Genomic DNA, 21,967 nt, shown 5'->3' on the forward strand with positions numbered 1-21,967 from the left:
TTTGCTTCTGCATGGGATGCTGTATAACAAAGCCAAACTAAAATCTTGATCAAGATCTACTATGCCCTGCCCTTTGACATCAGAGAGTATACCCAGAACCTCCTCTACCACACCTTCCTTTTCTTTCTCCTCCTTTTTGTAAGCCAGGATGATGACCTTTATATCTGGTCCTACAGGTTCCCTTACGGATGCCCCCTTCCCCTGGACACCTCCCTTCTTCCACAAGTGCCAGTCATTGGGTGATCTCCCAGCTTCCGCACAGGTATTTCACATTCTAGAGGGATGAAATGCCTCACTTAAAGCTGCATCCCTGGAAGGAAAATCTTCAGACTGAAGCACCCTGTTATGCACTGTACCCGACTCTTTTCCTTTTGGCCTCACCACTGGAGTGCAGCCCTGTGAGCTTCTCGTTTCTGTTCAGCCCTTGGGCTGCATCAAGTTCAATGCCCTTGCTCTGCAGAATGAGCATTCTGAACTTCAGCTTTCCCGTGGTTCTGTGTTGTGTGTAGCAGTGTGGTTCATCTGTTCCTTGACAGGTCTTCAGAAGGAAATCCCACTTGTACATTCAGTTTCCTTTGAAGTTTTGAAGCAGGCTCTGAATTCAGGATGGCCTGTCCCCGGGCAGTGAAAGCTATATGTGGATAAGGGAGCCTTAATTGAACCAGCCTGACTCGTCTTTCTCATCTGCTCGTGTTTGTGCTTTTGAATGCAAATCACCATGGCCAATCACACTGATTTGCAGAATAAGACACTGTTTTTCATGGGCAAAAGAGAGTCATTGTGGGGTCATGGTTATGAGAGCAGGGCTCAGGTGATCGGCTTCTAGTCCCTGCTCAGCCACGGAGCCAACTGGGTGACTTCGATGCAATCACAAACTCTCAATCCACCTAACCTACCTCATTGGGTTGTTGTTGTGGGGATAAGATGGAGAGCAGCAGGAGGAGAATGATGTAAGCTGCTTTGAGTTCTTTAAAAACTAAAAGGGGGCTATACATCAAGTGGATAAAAGGATGTACTAAGGTGCCCTTTCTCATAGATCTCTATATCAGTAAGGAAGTACACGTTGCTAATACACATGTTGCAAGATTGTCAGGAAGATGGCAGGCATGTGAAGGCTAAACGGTGAATCCCTTAATGGTGTAAATAGAAACTAAGAATATCAGAAGGGCAAAATGCAGTGACAGCATCACAGGTAGGCTTAACTAGGCATGGGCCAAAGGCCCCCAGCCAGCCAGAAGCCTGCTAATGGAGGTCCGGTGCGCTTCCCATTGTGCTCTGCTTGTTCACTTGCACCTCCCCCCGGTCCAGGCCCGGCGGTGGTGGGAAGGCGGAGCTGGAGAGGATGCTTCTCACTCTTCACCTGCTCTTCTGTCTATCAGTCAGAAGCTGCAGCAGGGATGAAGAAGGGGCAATTGTAGCTCATGCCAAGGGTGGTGACAACCTAGTGGAGGGGCCCAGCAAAGGGCCCTCAGAAACCTGGGGCCAGCACTGTTGCGCATGTCTCCATTTCTGAACATGCACAGATGAATATGTGGAATACACCACCCATCCGGTCTTTGTCAGGGCTGCGGGCTGAATGCAGAAGGGACTGCTGGCCAAGCCAAGGCGGAACGCCAGGATTTTAGGATGCATAGCAGGTCTGGCTAGCCCAGAGGTTTTGTTCCCCAAGAGACTGATGCACAGCCCTACTCCCTTAAACGCCTGATTTCAGGAAGCCCTGGAGAGGATATGATGCTCTTAGTCTATTATCTGTTAGAACCTGCTAGGCCAGAACATACAAACATATACTTTTTGCCAGGTCGTAGTTGCATCCTTTGTCATTATTTTGTATTCCAGGGAAAACTAGCCAGCTAGAACAGAGACTCCTGATTTCTGCTAATGTCTCTCGCCAAAACAACAGTGTGCATTTAAAACTGATGTTGCAATTCACCCTGGATCTCTGTTACTAATTTCATCTCCTTTTCTTTTCTTGTACTCCCGATCCAGTTCTAGAACAAAATGTCCTAAACATGCAACGAAACAACCACAAGGGTGAAAGATCTGACTTGTCAGTTTTACAACATCCAGTCAGTGTGCTACTGTTGTGTGGGTCTTCTTGGCTGGAGAAATAGCACAAACCCATTCTGGCATCCTCTGTCACACTGCTGAAACCTGCATCCCTGCACAGAACTGACTCTGCTCGATTCATTGATTCTGAAATATAGCCCTCCTTGCTCTGTTTTAAAGATCAAGAAGTTGTATCTCTTTTCACTTCAAAAGTGAAAACAGAACTGTCCTAACATCTGTTGCTGATAGTTCAAAGGGAGTCCTCCAGTATGGAATATGGCAAGCTCACTTACAGCAAGAGTGAGGAACCTGTGGCAAACCACATGTTACTGGTTCTCAACTCGTATCAAGCCCATGTAACATAGCCAGGGGCTGGAGATGTGGGCAAAATTCCAACAGCATCTGCAAGGCTACAGGTACCTGGTTGACAGAACATTCAGTAATAGGAGTCCCCTGTATTTTTCTACTCAGATCTGAACCTCATCACATTCAAAGGGGCTTAATCTCAGGGAAGGGTCTAGTGCATATCAGCATGATTGTGCATTATAGATTCCCTAAAACCCACCTATTATTTAACTGCCCTAATGCATGCATATGGAATAAAATGGGGAAAACCCATAAAAATCTATTGAATTAAGTTGTCCTATCTCTGCCTTGAAGGGAGGCATGAGGATAGAAGGGCTACAACTTTGGCAGCCTCCTTTTGCGTATTTCCAGTGCAGGCACCTCATTGCTACAGGAAGAAAACAGGGGAAGAGTCCTTAATTGTCTTATGGATAGCACCGGTCTGGCTCCTTTAAGGCTACAGGGTTGCACCTCAGTCACTGCAAGGGGCAGGCACTAGGAAGCATCTTTAGCCAGTGAGGCTGCGATCCTAGTTATGGACAGAGCCCTTGGCAGTGAGATGCGGGAACAATTCACCTTTGCTTTTTTCTAGAGGGAGGAGCAATTCTCCAGCAGTTTTTCAGGGCTGGGGAAACCCTGTTTTCCAGCACCAGGAACACAGCTTCTTTCCCCGGCCCTCTCCTCTGTCGCCCCGACAGCAGCAAGGGGCAGCAGCGCTGGTGGTGCAGGCCTGCTGCCCACTCGTCTCCATTCTCCACATGATCAAAAGCAAGCAACAACCAGGGAACTGGGTGGAGGAATTGCAGGTAGAGGCAGAGGCCGCCTGAGACATTTTGCTGCCCAAAGCGAACAGCGAATGGTGCTCCCTTGCATTTCACATGCAAGAGTTAATTGGATTGGAAGCTGATTTTTGTTTCGATTGCCCCACTGCACCCAAAAGTAGCAGACTAGGCTATGGGGAGCATAGCTGGCCAGACTGCACACAGCTTTCTCTCCAGCCCTTGCTGCCACCTTCCAGGAACTGCTGCTTGAAGTGACCACCTCTCTCTAATTAATTATAGAAAATGGCTGCACACGCACACATGGACACACAGAGAGAGAGAGAGAGAGAGAGAGAGAGAGAGAGAGAGACTGACTGGCTGTGGGAAATGATTCAGATGAAATCCTCTGAACTAGTTGAGCTCTCAGCAACAATGGAAACATCAATTGTTCATTAGGAATGAAAGAGAAAGTTGTTTGGTTCATATTTTAATGCGAATTTACCCAATTTCTCAATTTTAAACCATGATGCAAACCGAAACGCAGTGATCTTTTGACACTTTGCTTCTCTGAATTTTGAAATGGAATTCTTTTGGGTTAAGGTTAGGAATAAAGTTCAACCATGTATTGCAGTAATGTCCACAAATGTGCAAATGTGCCAAGCAATGTTGTAAAACATCTCAAGGTTTGGGATGAACTCAACTTAAGCGTGGGAAATTGTTTGAGACTTAGAAAAATCAGGAACTGAGACTGAAAAAATCATCCAACCCTACTTTCAATCACTGTCCATTACTGATTTATGAAAGAACAGCAATTTCTCTGTTTGACACACTTCCCATACAATTGGAATTATGCTTCATTTTCCTCTGAGAGCCAGAATGATAAGATTGGTACTTAGATTTCCTACCATGTATTAAGTGTATCTGGTTTCTTGCTAATACATTTGAATTTGCCAGCTATCTAATCCTGTTCCCATGGCATTTCTGCTTGAGTTCCCTGCCACCATTATTTCTATGAAGAGAGAATTTCTTGGCTTGGATACTCCAAGGCAGCATGGCATGTGTAAAGCGCCCCCCCTCCCTGGTTTATACGGTAGAGCTACTCAAGTAACATATGTTACCAGAACTTGTGCCAACCCTGGGCTCTAATCAGTGTGAGAAAAACTGGAATTGTTTCCCAGCCAATAGTTTAATGGAAGATAACAGGTATGCCTTGGTTTGATGGAGGAAGGTAGATAAAAGGTGTAAACACTTACTGAGTAACCGTTTGTTGCAGTTCAGCTCCATGCCCTGGAAATGTATGATGGGCATCATTTCCACCTGCCCCCATATTTGTATTGGCGCTTTTTAAAACTGTGTTCATACATACCTTGGTTTACTGCTTCTTAGTGCACATATTTGCTTAACTGGTTTAAAAGATCTCAACAGAACAAAAAGCATTGCTATAGCCTCTTTCTCCTCATTCATTTCTCATTGCTGCAGCTGCAGCTCCCCTTCCTCCTCCTTCCATATGTAGAGAACGTGCCTCTTGATTGGGCAATGAATAACCTTCCTGTTTGTGTTGTCATTTTAATATAGGCTCTATATGCAGGCAGTCCCTGAGTTACTATCATCTGAGTTATGAAGAACTCTTTCTTATGAATGAACTGCCCTAAAGTGGATTAAATTAAAAAGAAATATACTGTGGAAAATTGTCATCACCATAGAGAGAGAGGAAGTAAAGCAGGAGAGATAGGGCCTCCAAAGCAGCACCATAGAGACAGGAGGAGTGGAAGGGGCGTGAGGGAGGGATTCCAAAGCATCACCAGATAGAGAGAGGAAGTGAAAGGGGTGAGAGGGAGGAGCTGAAACAAATTTACCATTTATCCTTAATGATATCAGAATGCAGGGTTTGATCCAGCAAGCTGCTTACGCTCTCATGTATTACATCATTCTGCTTATCTATAGCCTGAGACTCAGGAACATAATTTGTCATAGCCTATACATCGGGGACCTATATAAAAGGACCCTGATTATTTCTCAGTTCCTGTGACCATGAAAGGCAGGTGAAACACATCATCCACCACAGTATGAGTGGTGCTTCCAGGTTATGTAATCATTACCATCTTCCGTTTTCTGTTTGGATGATACACAGGGGACCACGAAGGAGCAATAGAAGGGGCAGAAGTTGTAAGAGATTGGGAATAAGCTGCCTAATGGTGGGTGAGTCTCAGCTGGTACCCCCTACTTGTCCCATGTAACCACGTAAAAGGGTGATGCAAAATTGGTAGGGACAAAACTTCCCCAGGAAGGCTCTTCTCTCCTTCTCCCTCTCCCTCTCCCTCTCATGACAGTTATGCATTCATCTGAGAACACACAGATGTTGATTCTTCATTCAGGCCACTTTAACTGTGACACATACACCCATGAAATATTCACTGCAGTGAAGCATCATGGTGGATGAACTTAACCTCCACCCCACCAAGTTCTAAAATGGATCCTCTGCTGTCGACTTCCTAACATGACTGTTTCTGATAAGAAGAGAAATGAATGTTCTATTTATTAAACCTTCTAAATTCTTAATAGCCATTGTGGGGTGGAGTAGACCAGAAGAAAGATTTATCTACCAATAGAAGAAGAAGGAAAAAACAGCCTTCAACATTACATTTACAAACCCTCCATCCCTTATTGTAATGAAATTTGTCTTTTGAGTTTTGAAAATTCATTTATAAAGCAAGAATGTATTCTGACCCACTGTCTTTGAGATGAATAACCGCATTATTACTTGCCTGTCAACTCTAAGTAGGGCTGTTAATAACATACAGAATAGCTACTAAAAATTCTGAACAGGGAGTTTCCTTTAGGAAAGAACGATGATACGAACCAGCAAGGACTCTTTCTGATACCCCAAGGAGAACTAGGAAATGGATTCCCAATGTGAAATGTTTCTTTTCTGGTGAACTACCTCCCAGTGATCTATGGTAGGTTAGATCCAGAATCGATAAGGTTGGCTGAGAATTTTGGTTGTTCAGTTTTGGAGAACAATGTCTCCGAATTTGAACATTTCTTCTTGAATGGAACAGAGAGAAGTTGAAATCCAGTGTGGGAGAAAGCAAAGCTGACAAATCTGTCCATTCAGAGCAATTTGACTTGAGGGCTTAGTTCCTAAAAGTCTCAGATTGAATCACTGCATATTTAGCCATATTTTTGGTACTAAAATAGGGTGGCCATCATCTGTCCATCAGTCCTTCCTTCCTTCCTTCCTTCCTTCCTTCCTTCCTTCCTTCCTTCCTTCCTTCTTGTATATAGATAGCAGGCCAAATATATACAAGATCAAATGTGAGAAGGATCAGTTCTGTAAAGGGAGTAACATGTGAAGGCAAGATGATAATACTATGGAAAGTCAAAGACAGAAGAAGAAGACTAAATAAACTGAAGCTCAGTCCAGACAAGACGGAGGTCCTGTTGGTTGGCGGATTGGGCTTCGGGGAAGGTGAATTGAACCTAGTCCTGAATGGGGTTGCACTCCCTCTTAGGGACAAGGTCCGCAGCTTGGGAGTACTCCTCGACCCGGAGCTTTCTTTGGAAGCTCAGGTGACAGTGGTGGCGAGGAGCGCTTTCTTTCAGCTTCGGCTGATCCAGCTGCACCCCTACCTGGAGAACGACTGCCTGGCGACAGTGACACACACGTTGGTGACTTCCCGACTTGACTTTTGTAACGCACTCTACGTGGGGCTGCCCTTGAAGACAGTCCAGATACTTCAATTGGTTCAAAATAGAGCTGCCAGGCTGCTGACGGGGACTAGGCATTATGTTCACATGACTCCAGTTCTCCATCAGCTTCACTGGCTTCCCATTGAAGTCCAGGCCCAATTTAAGGTGTTGGTTATGACCTATAAAGCCCTTAACGGTTTGGGTCCTGAAGGAGCACTTATGTCCATATATGCCTGCCCGCCCCCTGAGATCTGCGGGAGAAGCCCTTCTCTGGGAACCCTCTGTGAAGGAAATTAGGAGGGTAAGTACTTGGAGGAGGGCTTTCTCTGCTGTGGCGCCCCACCTATGGAATGTGCTCCCCAGAGAGGTCCACCTGGCGCCATTGTTATTTGTTTTTTGGGGCCAGGCGAAGACCTTTTTATTCAAATGTTATTTTAATTGTTAATATTATTTATTTATTTTATTCTTTGGGCAGGGCGACTTAATTTATACTGTTAAATTATATTGTTTTATATTATGTTATTTATTTATGATTGTGAGCCACCCCAAGGCTTCGGCAAATGGGGCAGCATAGAAGTTCCCTAAATAAATAAATAAATATGAAATGGATCAATTTCATCAAGGAAGCCTCAGTCTTAAGTTTACAAGAGCTGAGCAGGGCTGTCAAGGACAGGCCATTTTGGAGGGTATCCATTCATAGGGCCATGATAAGTCAGAGATGACTTGATGCATTTGTCAACAACAACAACACAGCAAAATCAGAGCAGGCAGGTGCAACACAATTATCTCTGTGTTGGCCATAGCTGTACCTATTGAATTTGGCCAGTGCCTGTGGCTGAGAATTTTGTTTGGTTCCTTTTGGAGAAGAGCTTAATTTATTTATAAATTAGGGACAAGGAACTCAAACAAGATGAATTTGGAGAAAGTGGAACTGACAGATGAATCTGTCCCTAGAGTATGATCCCCTCTCATACACACACATTCACACCTACAACTTGCACGGTGGCCCAGATTCACCTCAGCCACAGAGTAGCAGTGGTCAGAATAAACCCCAAAGCCCAAACTACACAGTATGGTTTGGCTTTTATTACACATTGCCAGAGCTGGAACCCCAACCTGAAGCAGGACCCTTGTATTAAACACACACACGCGCGCGCGCGCGCACACACACACACACACACACACACACAGTGCACATTTATTTGAAAAACATACATTTTCCAAACACAACTGCAAATTCAAGAAGGTGTTAACATTTCTCCCTGTTTGCACCTGGGCTTGAATGGGACTTGATTTGTGAGCAGAAATAACAGTCTTGTACATCAGTAGTGTACTAGCTCAGATATTTCCAGCAATAAGTGTGGTTAATACATCATCTTCTGCTGTGTAAATGCACTTCAGGCCACTGCCAAAATTTGCATGTGTGCTAGAATCAGAATCAGTTTTCTCCTTCTACTCTCTCTGGCTTCTCTGTGACCTTGTTTTGGCTATAATCCTGCTGGCATTTGCTACCTGAATACTGAATTAGAAATAGTATACCAATGTAATTATTATTTTAATATAGCAATTAATTTATTACTATGGTCTTCCTTTAAGGCATTTTCTGTCTCGTCTTTCCATTTCAAAAGTCCTTTGCTGCTGAATTCATTCAAAGTTCTCTCCAAATGAAACTTTGTAGAAACTTTGTTTCTGAGGATTCAGATTTCTTTCCCGGAAGTGAATCTGTTAATTTATATATCTTGGTTATTTTAGATTTCATCCCACACAAAAGGACTTGGGATGAATTGATAAGTGGAAGGGGACTGGTATCTAATAAACAGGAGTTGAGCTAAGAGGCTAGGATTACCAGCGTTCTCCCTCATCCATCTTTAGTTTGATGGCCAGTTTTGGACATCAAACTATTCATCCCCTCCTCCAAAGGAAGAAAGGCTAAGGGACAGTCTGGATGCTTCACAAAGGATGCTTACTCCTGTCCTCCCTGGCCCAAGAAGGCCCCATCTCAGCAGCTGCTGTGAAGACAGTCTTCCATCTTCAGAATTTTCACTGGCATGGAAAGGACCATGCAGGCTGCAAGGACAGAGGATGGGGCCTCCAAAGACAGAATTTCTACAGATTCCATCATCACCTGGGAGAAATTTTCTAAGGTCCCTAGCCCAAGCCCTTGCCTCAACCATAAGCCTAGCACTGGCCCTCACTTTAACCTTGCCCTGGCCGCCAGCATGATGTTGCTCATTGGCTGTAGGACTGTGCTCTTATTTAGTTAAAATAGTTAGAAACAATTGAAAGGAAACTCTGAAAAACCTTTTCGCCAAGCCAGCTGAGCAAACCAAATCACCATAGATGTTGTTCTCACTGGGATCTAGTTATAGGAAGAATTGGAAGATACCCATAATGTTATAAGATGACATTATGAAAGATTTTATATAATTGTTTTCTGTACCCTTTCAAGGTCTTATATTGGGAAATAGTCACATTTTCAGCTCACGTTGCACAGTCTGGCAGATAATACATTCAACTGGACTTCAACTAGGTTAGCAATTCCTTTTGCTCCCTCAAAACCTTTTCCCCGCCCCCATCTTTCTTCCCCGTGCAGAAATTTCCTTTATCGCTTTAATGGATGCTTGTTTCTTTTTTTGCATTGCAGTCGTTGGAGCCGGGGACCCTTCCAAGGTTACGCTAGAGCTCTTTTGTAGTATTATCTCCCAGCCTTCAGTCAAACGGATGTGCTTTGGATGATTATGCCTCACACACATTTAATAAGGCGAAGTCTGTGCAATGTGCCAGTTCATTGCCAAGAACTCAAGATGAACACCAAGGAAAATGTCCTTGGTTAATCAAAGGCTTGTTTTATGAAGACTCATCTATTGATCAAGTATTACATGCAGGCAGAGGCTTAGAAGCAGACTGGAAAGGAGTACGATGATGCCAACAGATCCTCAGCTATTCCTGTTCGTAAATCATGCCCCTTCCTTCCTTGCATCAGGTCTGTGGGTGACTGGGGGGCTCTTCGTCACACCCAGCTGGTGCCTCAGGGGAGACTAGAGGCTTTCTCCTCTCCCTCACCCCCATCTTCAGTCTGGTATCTATCTGTCCAACTTTTTTTTTGCCCAAGAAAGAGATATTCTGATTGCCAATTTTAACTTGGGATCACTTGGGACTGTTTCATTCAGGGTCCAGATGGGCTTAAGGGCCCTCCAAATCCCCCCAGCTCTTCCCACATCCATCATTCTGGCTGGGGCAAATAGGATCAGATGTGTCGCTTTGGGAGTAATTGTTAATTGTTGCAGCAGACTGAGTGAGTGTTAAGCAGAAGAAGGGAGTGCTGAAGACAACACTGGTGGGTATCTGAAAGTGCCTTCTAGGATAAGAGGTATCAAATCTCTTGTGATATAAACACGGTATTCCCTTTTGGAGACTCTCAGGGGCTACTTTCCACTGGCAGGCCACCCCAAGGTAAAAGAACTGGAGCTAAAATACCATCATGCAAGCATGCCTTAGCTTAGAACTCTTCCTGTCAGTGGCTTAGCCTTAGGACAGGAAGATTTCAGCCTTTAGCGTAGATGGACAGCAGTGATGGAGTGGTGCAACAATCAGGAAGCCACCAAATGAATGGTGCTCAGGGATAGGGGTGGCCTTGTGAGGGACTTCAGAAGGCCAGATTGGACCTGCTTACTGGTTCAGATTGGACCTGTGGGCTCGTTTTGACCCACCCCTCTCAAAATGAAGGGCTGCATCCTCAGACCTACCCAAACAGTGTACACCTGGGCCACCGATGAGGACAGAAGCCCCGACTAACCCACTGCAGGGAGGTATGAGGCAGACCAAATTCCCCTGCTGGTAAGGGAAGACAACTGCTCTGAAGATTCCCACCAAGAATTTGAGATGTAAAAGAATGTTCCTCTACCTTGTATATTTCAGATCATTTGAATTTGATTTTTAAATTTATTTTAAGAATATGCTTATACTGTCTTTTTACCTGATAGACTCTTCCGGTGGTATAGTGCAACATTTATGAATATTTTCAATAAATGTAGAAGGTATGAGAGTAGAACCAACAGTGGACATCCTATTAACAACCATCACTGAGTCAAATGCTGAAATGGGTATTTATTGCCTGATTAAAAGTAGGAAGTAAAAGAGCTGGTCTAATTCCACTAGGAAGAATGTTCCACAGTTGGGGTGAATTGTATTTGGGAAAAAAGCAGGTTGCTCATTTAATAAACCAAACTGTTGCTGTGTCTCTCCTTTGCTGAGTACAATGACATAGAATATATATATAAAGCATGTAGCATTTTTATGAAAAGTGGGACATAAGTCTAGAAAATATATGTTCTGCAGCCTTCCATGTATGTGCTCTTTCTTGTCTCAGGAGCTCTTTGCTTGCCATTTCCCCAAAGTATCTGGGTAAAGAAAAGTTTGATACAGAAGACTAAGAATGTCTAGGTGGTATCATGTTCTCACTGGAAGATTCCACCTCAGAGTGAGGTGTAAGGACCAGTAACTACCTGCCATCAGAAATTCCCAGAATCTGCCAGTGGACCAGGAGAAGCCTGGACGATCAGGGTGACGTCCATGACGGCATCAACTGTGCAGACTCTGCCTCAGGGAGGTCCACTGTCCACAAGAGCAGGAACTCAGAAGAAATGATCTACTGAGCCAGAGACCTGACAGGAGGACTTTCCAGGCACTAAACAGCTCACAGCTGAGACTTTTGCATGGCTATGAGAGCTAGTGATAAAAACAGCCATCAAAACTTCTGCATAAAAACTTGCAGGAAGTAATGCTGACCAGATCTTCCTAAACTATCTTCCCTTGTCTCCAGACTACTTCCTGATGTGAGACCTTCTTGTCTGACTTCAGCCTCTCCTGCTTGTTTCTTTTCCATTTTGTGACTTGGGAACCTCTTTGCATGTGCCCCAAACTGTGGAGAACTTCCCTTTCCCCTGATCCCTGCTTGTGCTGAGCACTTTGGAACTCTCCAGTCTTTGAACCTGCAATGGTCAGGCTCAGACTGGAAATATGGCAGGGGAGTAGCTTTACTAGTCTGTTAGATCTAGATCATTGAGATTCAGAAAGGAGGAGGGCATCAAGGAGGAAGATGCATCACTGACTATGCAAGTCACATCCCAATCACTGCCTCCTTAATTGTGTAATGCATTTATGGCGTCTTCTTGTGTTTTATGGCCCAGTTCTTTGAATAACTATTCAGTTATGGCTCATGAGCACATATTTCAGATTCACTGTGTACAACATGCGCTCTGATTCATCAGCCTATTTAATCCCAGGCTAGGCTTTAATGCTATTTGTACTAGCATATTTTGCTGCACAGATGGTCTGTGGCTTCGTTGGTCTTAGGTTGCTTTTGTATCACTTCTAGACTGTGTCTATATCAATCTAAGATGAATCACTGGTGGCACCCATCCTTAGCGCCAATTGACCTGTGTTCTGGCCTTCCCCAGTCAGTTACATCTTTCCCCTAGGTCCACTGGTCTGTTCCTAAGGAGTTTCTGTCCAGTCCATCTGCTACTCATAGCATTCTCCAACTTTATGACTTAGATTACTTTCCTGGAGTTTGACACTTTATTTTTAGCCTCTTGAGGACCCTGGCTTGAACCTTTGCTGCACAATTCTTCCACATCGACTCAAAGGTAAGTCTCATTACACTATGGAGTTATCGTGGAGAAACTATGGTGGAGGAACTATGGAGAAACTCTGCTAGATGACACTGAGAAGATGCAGTGTTGGTGGAAAAGAACTGCCTCTTTGCCACCCTCAGTGCCACAGAGTTGGCTTGATGATGCACCCTAATTCATGTTCAACCAGGGTCAGCACTAATTTTTCTGGGATAGCTGTGAGGTATCTAGCCCCTCTTCTTGGCTGGCTTGCAAATCCCACAACCTCTCCCTATCTGTGATTGCAATGGGAGCACCACCTGGCTTCCCAGAGTGACTGAGAAACATAATTAAAATACATATGATAATAACAATGAAAACCCTAAAGCAAATTGGTTGCTGCACCTCAAAGCTGATCAGTAGTAACTCCTGTGAGACTATCCTCTTTCCCCCACAAGTCCAGCACCTGAGCAGTTACTGAATGGGCACCAAATGGGCAATGCCCTTTGGCACCACCCTTGGTCTGTTGCTCCAAGAAGTAGCTGCTGGTTGTCAGGCCCCACCTCAGGAGCACAGCTGCTGCCTCTGCTGCCGGGGCAGGCAGCCATTCCACAGGGCAGGCGGGCAGGCGGGCAGGCAGGCATGTGAAGGCAGGCTTAACAAAATAGTAAAAGCAAAGAAACCATTCTCAAAAAAGAAAAAAAAACTCTAAAAGTTAAAGTTCATAAGCAGACAAAAAAACAAAGCAAACAAATTCAACATTAAAAGCCAACCAAATAAGAACTTGCATGCAGATTGTGTCTGAGTCTGTGTTCAGTCTGGAATGAGTGAATCTCATCAGTTAAAAATGCACTGAGTTTTATTTCACACATTCTCACTTGTATGCCCCATCATCTTTGTCCAGAGTTCTCATACACCTGACCACCTTAGTATTTAGGAATACTAATCTTGATTGAACTTTGCCTGTTTGTCTCCTAGAGGTCAGTGATAATTTTGTTCAGTTTTTCCAATTTACCAGAAGTTGAAATTCCTTCATATTTGGGAAGGATGAAGCATTCAGCATAAAAATAAAATTGAGAAGGTAGAAAGTGAAATGGACAGGTTGGTCCATCCATAGTCTTTCCTGCCTATCTCCCCCTTCTGTCTAAGATTACCTGTTTGTGGGCCATCCTTTATCAGAATGTGACAGCTCAGGTTCAGATAGGTCATTTTAAAGGCATTGAATCTCTAAACCCTAAAAAGGCAACCATCCTGCTTCAGGCAGCTGGCAAGGGAAACTTATTCCATGCATTAAATGCCTCATAAGATATTTTTCCCTAGGCATTTTACAATAAATGTGTGAAGTTTGACTGTAATCTTTGGTCAGATGCATGGTGCACAACAAAGGCCAAATTGTATCACTGAGCCTCTGAATTACAGGCCAAAGTGTTCCTCACAAGGAGTTTATCAAAAAGTGATGGAAGTGCATATTAGTGAAACAGAAAGGGATGTCCGTCATCCAGAGTTGCTCTTTGTTCAGCTAGATGCAATTTCAAACCCAAAAGACTAGCAGGGGACTTAAAATATCTTTAGACTGCTCTAGCTTTTTAGGTGGTTTTCTGAATGCAATGCACAGTGTGGAATTAATGGCTTGTGTTGATAGGTTAACTCTAATATGTCCTTAATCAGGAGAATGCTCCAGAAGCTTTATTCCATTAATACTTGTATGTGTGTGTTTCCTTTTTCCTTCATACAATTTTAATCTACAAGCACCCCAAACTTACATTTGTATAACATCAAAGTTTCACAGAAGGGTCCTCCATGCCAGCACTGGGCAATTTCATACAATATTTTCAATGACTATACAATCAGTCAGCTGGAAAAAGTCTCTTGTAGCTTTCCAAAATGCTTGCGTCACACATTCTAAGCGACGATGGTGGTGCCAGGGCGATCGCATCAGCACTGTGCCATCTTTCCCCATCTTTTCTTGCTCCGTAGCTGAAATGGACCTAGTGGGAAGGTTTCTTGAAATTAACATGCAGTTACCATCAAAGAAGAGGCTATCACAGTTAAGCCTTAATTATTGTACTTTGGCCATTTGGAATATAACCCGTTGAGCTCTTCACATCATGCCTTTTAAAATAAGCGTATGCTTGGTTCATGTGTGGTGTGGAAACTTGACTCTGTGCTGGATGGTGGCCTCGTGCTATGCATGATGTGGGCACCTCACATGGGAGCACATCGTTATGGGCTGAGATCAGTCATGGCCTCAGTTGCAAGGATGTGGCTTGCAGAAGCACATATCTGTGGCAATCTTGCCTTTATTCTCTTGACTTCTGATCCTCTGATCTGACATGATAAACAAGTGATGCCCCCTTTTTGTGGGGGGAATACACAGTATCTAGCAAGCCCTAAATTTTGCAATCTTTCTCTCAATTCAACAAAGGAAGTAAATATTTGCATTACTGCAGAAACTTTGTAGGGAAAGATAATTTAGCTGACACCACATTCCCTGGCAGAGGGCATGTGGCAGAAGAAACTAAACTAAAGAAACTAAACACTTGAAGAGCATGAAGTCAATTTACGAGAAATATTTGAAAAGGGATTATATGTTATCACGAGTCCTATGATGAAGGTCATTCTGGATGAGCTACATCATTTCAGAAGAAGCTGGGTGGAGGAAGAAAGAAAAGGAACAGGCTTTCAGGCCAGTATCTTTTCTTTTTCTTTTTTAATAAGCAGCTTTAGTCAAAGCCTTTTCACTTCAGTGCAGGGGGAGCCCTTATAGTCTTGCCAGAAACACAAGTTACGATTTGGAGAGATGGGCTTGCCAGGAAGTCTTCTACTGTGCTTGCTAAGGCCCTCTGTGAGAGTTTTCTGCTGCCCTCTGCTGCAGTGCTGTGCATTCAAGATTAATGGGAAGCATGGGGGACCAAAAGTGTGAGAAGATTTGCCAACTTACTTGGGGAGTGCAGTTAATTATTGTGTAAATACACTGTAACTCATGAAGGCCCCAGATTCTTGGAAGATCTACACCAATGCCAGGGGGAAGGTTAGAATCAGAACTGAGGCCAAGAAAATAATTGCATTCTTTCAGAGGTAATTTCTCAATCAACAGAAGGTTTTCACTTTGCTTTGTGCTCACTGAAAAATGCAAAAGATGTTCTAAGGGGTGAAGAAAAATGCTGGCAATAAGGAGTATTACCATTCTTCAGCAGCAGAAACGCATTGTGTTATGCATGGAAGTGCTGATGCATGAAAACCTTCGGATCAGCTTGGAATTGACTTGTTTATAGGCATTTTCTTAGTATGTATTTGGTAAAATCACATCTGCTTTTCTGGGAGTTCTTTTCCTGGGGGTGTCATGAATATGCTCGTTGCCCCTCAGAAATTGTCCTTTGCTGTCATGCCCTGAACCCAACCTTGTTACTAGCTGTAGTAGAGATGCTGTCATGCCCTGAACCCAACCTTGTTACTAGCTGTAGTAGAGAGCCAGTTGGGTGACCTAGCCTGTCCCTCATGCAACCAATGTACCCAGGAACATCAGTGGGTTTTAGACATAGATAAGGAGGAATAAGGTTATACTCTGTTTTCCAGAAATGTTCAAAAGAACTGAACCAAATGAAAAGATATTATCCAGACAGAAGGCAACAGGATTGGGTGGCTTGGCCACTCAGTTTACACCAAAAGTTTCATTGAGAGTAAGGGGTTAGCAGGGAAAAAAGCACCTTTTGCATAAAGTAGCTGTCCGCTAAACAGTGATCTGTGCATCCAGAGAATTTCATTAGACATTTCCAGGCAAAGGAAAACTTCAGAAGAGCAAAGAAAGAATGCTTTGTTAATACAATAGAGTAGTGAGAACAGTAGTCAATGGGTCTGCCACACTTTCACTGATTCCATTACATTAGCAGAAGTGAAACTAGTGCAAAGAGGCTTCCTGCTTCTAAAAATAACCCCAGGAAAATGCATTTCCAGAATGGGGCCTTTCATCCAATCCCACTTCTGAAAGCTCTGTATACATGCCCCATCATGGCAACCAGTGTTTCTACTCATTCCATTTTAATTTTAGAAGCACAAAATCCCCATTCCACATTTCCACAGCACAGGAGGTTGCTACCCCATGGCCATATTTTCCTGGGTAATTGTGAATTTCCATAACAATCAGCAGTAGCATGGGAGCCACATTCTGTAATTTCATGCTATGCTTTGAAAGCGTCGGCACCACATGAAAAGGGTCAGTCGCTACCTAATGGTCAACCCCAATTCTGTCCAGGCATGGATTTATGCAATAGTGTCATCTGACTTTTTCCTGCCCAGAAAGTGCAGCTCTGTAGAATCAAACTAAGGGAAGATACTCTCCATGACACTGTAATATCTGAAGACTAGCAAGGAGGAAGTATCTGAAAAGGTACCACTTCACTACTTTCTGATGCTGGGACCATCTCCTGTCTCCAAACAGAAATTGAGCAATCATGTGGGTGATGCCAACACAGAAACATAGACTGGAGAGGGTCTCTTGACCAACTAGGGGATTTATCAGAACCAGTAGCTGCTACAGTTCTGTTCATGGCTTTATTCCACCATGGAAGTACCTAGGCCTCTTGTGTAAACTGTGCCAAACTGAGTGGTTAGCACAGAGGAAGATAGCATCAGTGTATTCTTCTGTGGCACTCAGCTCTGCACATTACAAACAGCTTAGAAGAGCAAGTTCCAAGGAGAAAAGCATGAAAGGAAAAGCAACCAGTTGATCAGCCAGAAGGTCAGACATGGAGGTTGTTGACAAGTTTTCAAGGTGTCTGATAAGCTTCCCGAAAAACGAGGGAGGGAGAGAAGGTACATATATTTGATACACTGTGGAATAACTGGCAGATCTAGGCCAACAGGTAAGTCAGCCCCAAGGAATTCTTGCATCAGCTGGGTGTGTTGAGAGGCCTCTTCATAATTATATGCCAACAGGTGCTGCCACCTGCATGAAAATAAGTTATTTATCTTGTCACTGAGTATATTACTGAAGATGCTCAGATATTATTCGCATTTTCCATCCTATCTTACTGTATTCTGCGAATGGTGGCAAGCTGTTCAAAGAGCTTTGACTATGGGGTGGGATAAAATAAATACATAAATACATAAATATTATCACTATGTGAAAATATTTAAGGGGTGAACTTTTATAGGATCTTTACAAAACCATAAGTGAAATGATCCTCATAGAGTTTGTTTCCTCACTTTCTTCTTAGGATGCATATACATCAAACAATACACACCAAACTATTACAGGAAAAAAGAGTTCATATGTTAACCTGTCCATCCTGTCTGCACAAGTTGAGTTATTTGACCAAACTGTTTGTTGTTTATAGCACAGAGATCAGCAGAAAGCAGTCTATCATTTGACAATACATAAAATACTACCCATGGGACACAAGCTTACATCCGCTCATGCAGAAGGATGAGCCACACTGAGTTCAGTGGGATTACCTCTCAAGGATGAGAGCCACTGTCTGTGTGCAGCATATTCATGGGCTGGATCCAGATTCAAGCTGAATCATCTGCACTGGTGGAAATGGACTCCCTGCCCCCTTTCCCACAGCAGCCCTTCAAATGTCACACAGAGCCAAAAAATCCTAATGAATGGACTGAGCTGGTACTTGTGCAGAACCTCAAAAATCAAGTGGAGGGGTCTTCACTACCAGAGCCCTTTTTGTTGTGGAAATCAAAGCTTGGATCCAATCCCTTGTCTTCTAAGCATCTTGCATACTTATCTGATGTATATTCCCTACCCCTTCTGTTCGAACTAGATCAGTAGAAAACTAAATTAGAAACCAAGAAGGTTTTGTGTAACTGGAAACAGACTAAGTTTCATTTCAGTTCTACGTTTGATGCAAGAATTGACCAACATTTCTTCATATTCAGGCTGGAGGGAAGTTGAGATTTAAAACATCAGAGGATATGACTGAAACTGATCCATCTCTAAAAGTTCCAGCAAATGGAAAACAACCAATCTGCCTCCCTGTTGCAGTACTTAAAGAATTTAATCTATGAGGGCCAATTCAATGTACATTCACCATATACATATGATCCAGCAACTTGCACAAACAGATTCCATCATTCAGTGTCATACCCTCTACATTCACACACCCCAACAAAGACTCTTCTGCTGGAGGTTTGTTCTGTGTTTCTGCTTTAACTAAAAGTTGCAAAGCATTTTGGACAGATGTATATGCTTTGTAAGGTTTTTGTCCTGTTGGGGCTCTTGTCAGACTTGAGCTGAAATTTCTCAGAAGACATTTTTCTGAGAAAATCTGAGATTTCTCAACCCCTAGAAAAAGAAGGCCAATACGCATGCCTTCCTCTGAGTCTTCTCTTCTATTTTGTGGCAGGTGGCTATCACCATTTTCCAGGCTCATGTGAAAACATAGCCACCCGATAATCAAGTTGCGACTGATGACTGCTGTCCTGAACTTTCGGATGAAAGTATAAAACTGCATCATTGCCAGTCCTAGAGGTTTTCACCCACAAAGAAGTGTTGGAGAACTTCCTCCCTAGAAGATTTGGAGGAAAATCTCTCCCCAATATCTCTGACCACAAAAAAGATGGATGAATTCAAGAAGCCATTTGTACGTCGCTTTTGTGATGATATATGCCTAGAGCTATTTCTGCTGCAGTTGAACTTGAACTCTTGAATGGAAATACAGCTCAAAAGAAGGAGAAAATCCTCTTATATCTGATTTATAAGTATTTGCATGCAGTTTTGTAACTACATGTTGCTGACAATTAGCAATTCTTATCATTACGCCAGGATATATTTCTCTAAAACCGGCACATTTTTCCCACTATGCAACTGACTTTTCTTTCAATGATTTCCAAAAAAGAAAGAAAGAAAGAAAGAAAGAAAGAAAGAAAGAAAGAAAGAAAGAAAGAAAGAAAGAAAGAAAGAAGAAAGAAAGCCAGCCAGCCTGCGGAAGTTCAAACCAGATAGGAGGACTCTCCACTACCGCACTCAGATAGTGAAAATGGGTCAGTACAGCATGTTTCAAGAAGCAAGGAGTAAGAGGTACAGTGGATACCCTTTCCCTCTGTGACTTAGAATCTTCTGCTGCTGCTTTTTATCTTTCTTTCCTGAACAGCACAGCTGCAAAATTCTGCATGAAAAAAAGATCTTCAGTTCCGCATCCCTAGACACAAGTCAGTAAATATTTTAAATGGGCTATTATTAGTTTCTTAAATCTTGCTTCCCATGCTCTGCTTTACTAAGGGACCCAAGAAGAAATGTCAGGAATAATTAACCAACATTTGGTGCAATTCCCCCAGGAGAAAGATTGCAGGGCTGTAATTCTCCCAACAGGATCTATTTTAGAAGGTTTTCATTACATTTTTCTTTAAAAAAAAAAGGAAAGGAAAAAAGTAAAATAAATCCTTGTAACAAAATGCTGACATGATTCTGCTTGGAGCATTGCAGCACCCTAGGTATTACCCAGCTGTATAGATGTTTCTTTTTCATTTTCAGTTCTTTTATTTTTACAAGAGGTTAAGCCAGGCCTAGGCAATTTATGACATCAACCATGCATGGAAGCCTCTGAGATGCTTGACTGCTCAGCTGTTTGTGTAGTTCAAATAAAAGGTTTATCAAGCAGCTAGACAGCACCACTCATGGCTGGTGTGCTGCACTGGAGTTGGTGAGACACACGAGCTGGGCAAGCGTGTGCTACAGTGCTACTCAAGCCAATGCTTTAGAGCTTCATGCTTTGAGCTTTGAGCACAGTTTCCTGGACTTTTTGTCCAAAGCAGACTTCTGCAAACCATTTTCTGCATGTTCTACAGTTCAGAATTCTATTTTCCATGACATGTACATTTTAAAAATTAAGATAATTTAGATGCATTTGCCAGAAATTAGTGCATGGAATTACTTTCTCTGCCATTAGTAGCAGGTACTGGGTCAACACTTGCAAAGCAATCCAAATAGCTATCCGGATGTATAACCAAGAGGAAGACCCAGTAAGCCACCTAGGATTCCTTGCAAAAGCGAGAAAAGCAAGGGAAGGCAGTGCAACAACCATAATTAACCTCTTTCACCATGCCTATGCTTTGTTCAGTTGCATGACATGTGCAATGTGCTCAAAGATGGCAGCATTAGGAAATGTGCAGGTTTGTACAATGAGCCACAAAAATGTTGCTGAAGGGACATAACACAGATGATAAACCAAAGTGGTCATGGGACTCATGCTAACAACTCAAACATATCCGGGTTACTTCAAAGCAACATGTTTGAATGAAAGCCCTGAACAATTGTGACTCAGGATGTGATCATCCACAGAATGTTCTGTCGGTGGAGATGGGCTGATTTTGGTGATGCTTTGCTAAATTATGACTTTTTGAGAGGAAGACTTTATGCTTCTTCAAGGATGACTTTCTTGACCACCAGCGGAACTACCACTTCAAAGTGCTTGATGGTCCTCTAATGTTCACTCTCAAGGAGAATAAGCCTTGGATGACTCTCATTTTTCTCTGCTGCAGACAACTGTCAGAAGATGTGCTTGAAGAGAAACAATGCACCCCATTCAGATGGGCAGAAAAGAGGAGCAAATGTGCATAGGAGAACAAGAGGGAGTGCTTTTGTTTCTTGGAGTAGGCACACATGGTACCGCTGTTCTATCTGCTCTGAAAGAAAGCTTGTCCTCCACCAAAATGTGTGGCCATGTTAACACAAGAACTAGAAGACCCCTTTTTTGTGAAATTCTCCTTCTTGACTTTTGCTTTTTTTCCCTTTTCAAATCAGCATGTTGTTTGGAGGTAAGCCCCATTCAACTCAATGGCTTACTTCTGATTAGACACATGCATTGGATAGCATCTTTCTATGCCATTCCTCTCCAAGGCATTGGGCATTGTTGAAAGTAAACCTTTGGGCATGCTTTCAGAAAAAATAGCTTGGCAGTGGAAGATGGCACAAAATAGTCTTATCTTTAAAAAAAGTCTAAATGTGCAACTACATCCTGCAAGTTAGCAGTTAGCAGTTTTCATTTATAATTAAGAGAACTATGGAACACTGTGAAGCTATGGAAGTCACACTGTGACTTCATATGTTTAATAAGCCTGATTGAGTAACTTTCCTTTCTTTGTAGAGGTATACTGTGCACCCTTGGATAAACAATCCGTCAATTCTCTAAAAGTGGGATTTCAGAAGATATGTGACTCCTGTCCACTACAATAGCCTTCCAGTGAGTGGGAAAGAAGTAGCCATTTTGTATTTCTTAATCGTAATCTTTGTATTTCTTAAACACTTCAAGGAAAGTTTTTTTGGGAAACTGACATGGCAACCACTCTGATTAACTTCTTCCCTGGATAATACAGTTCCCTAAAATTGATTCTGAAGTGGGTGACGTGTCTGAGAAATGGGCCTATTGAGTAGTTGTCTACAAGTGATGCCAGAAAAGTCCACAATAAATTCAAGAAAGTTTTGATTTTTATGAATCTGACCCATTTCTAAGACTTGAATTTCACAAGTCATACCAATTGCACAGACTTGTGAACTGGTGCGTT

Source organism: Varanus komodoensis, unplaced genomic scaffold (assembly GCF_004798865.1).
Source record: "Varanus komodoensis strain SLA01 unplaced genomic scaffold, ASM479886v1 scaffold15, whole genome shotgun sequence".
In the NCBI taxonomy this organism is placed as follows: domain Eukaryota; kingdom Metazoa; phylum Chordata; class Lepidosauria; order Squamata; family Varanidae; genus Varanus; species Varanus komodoensis.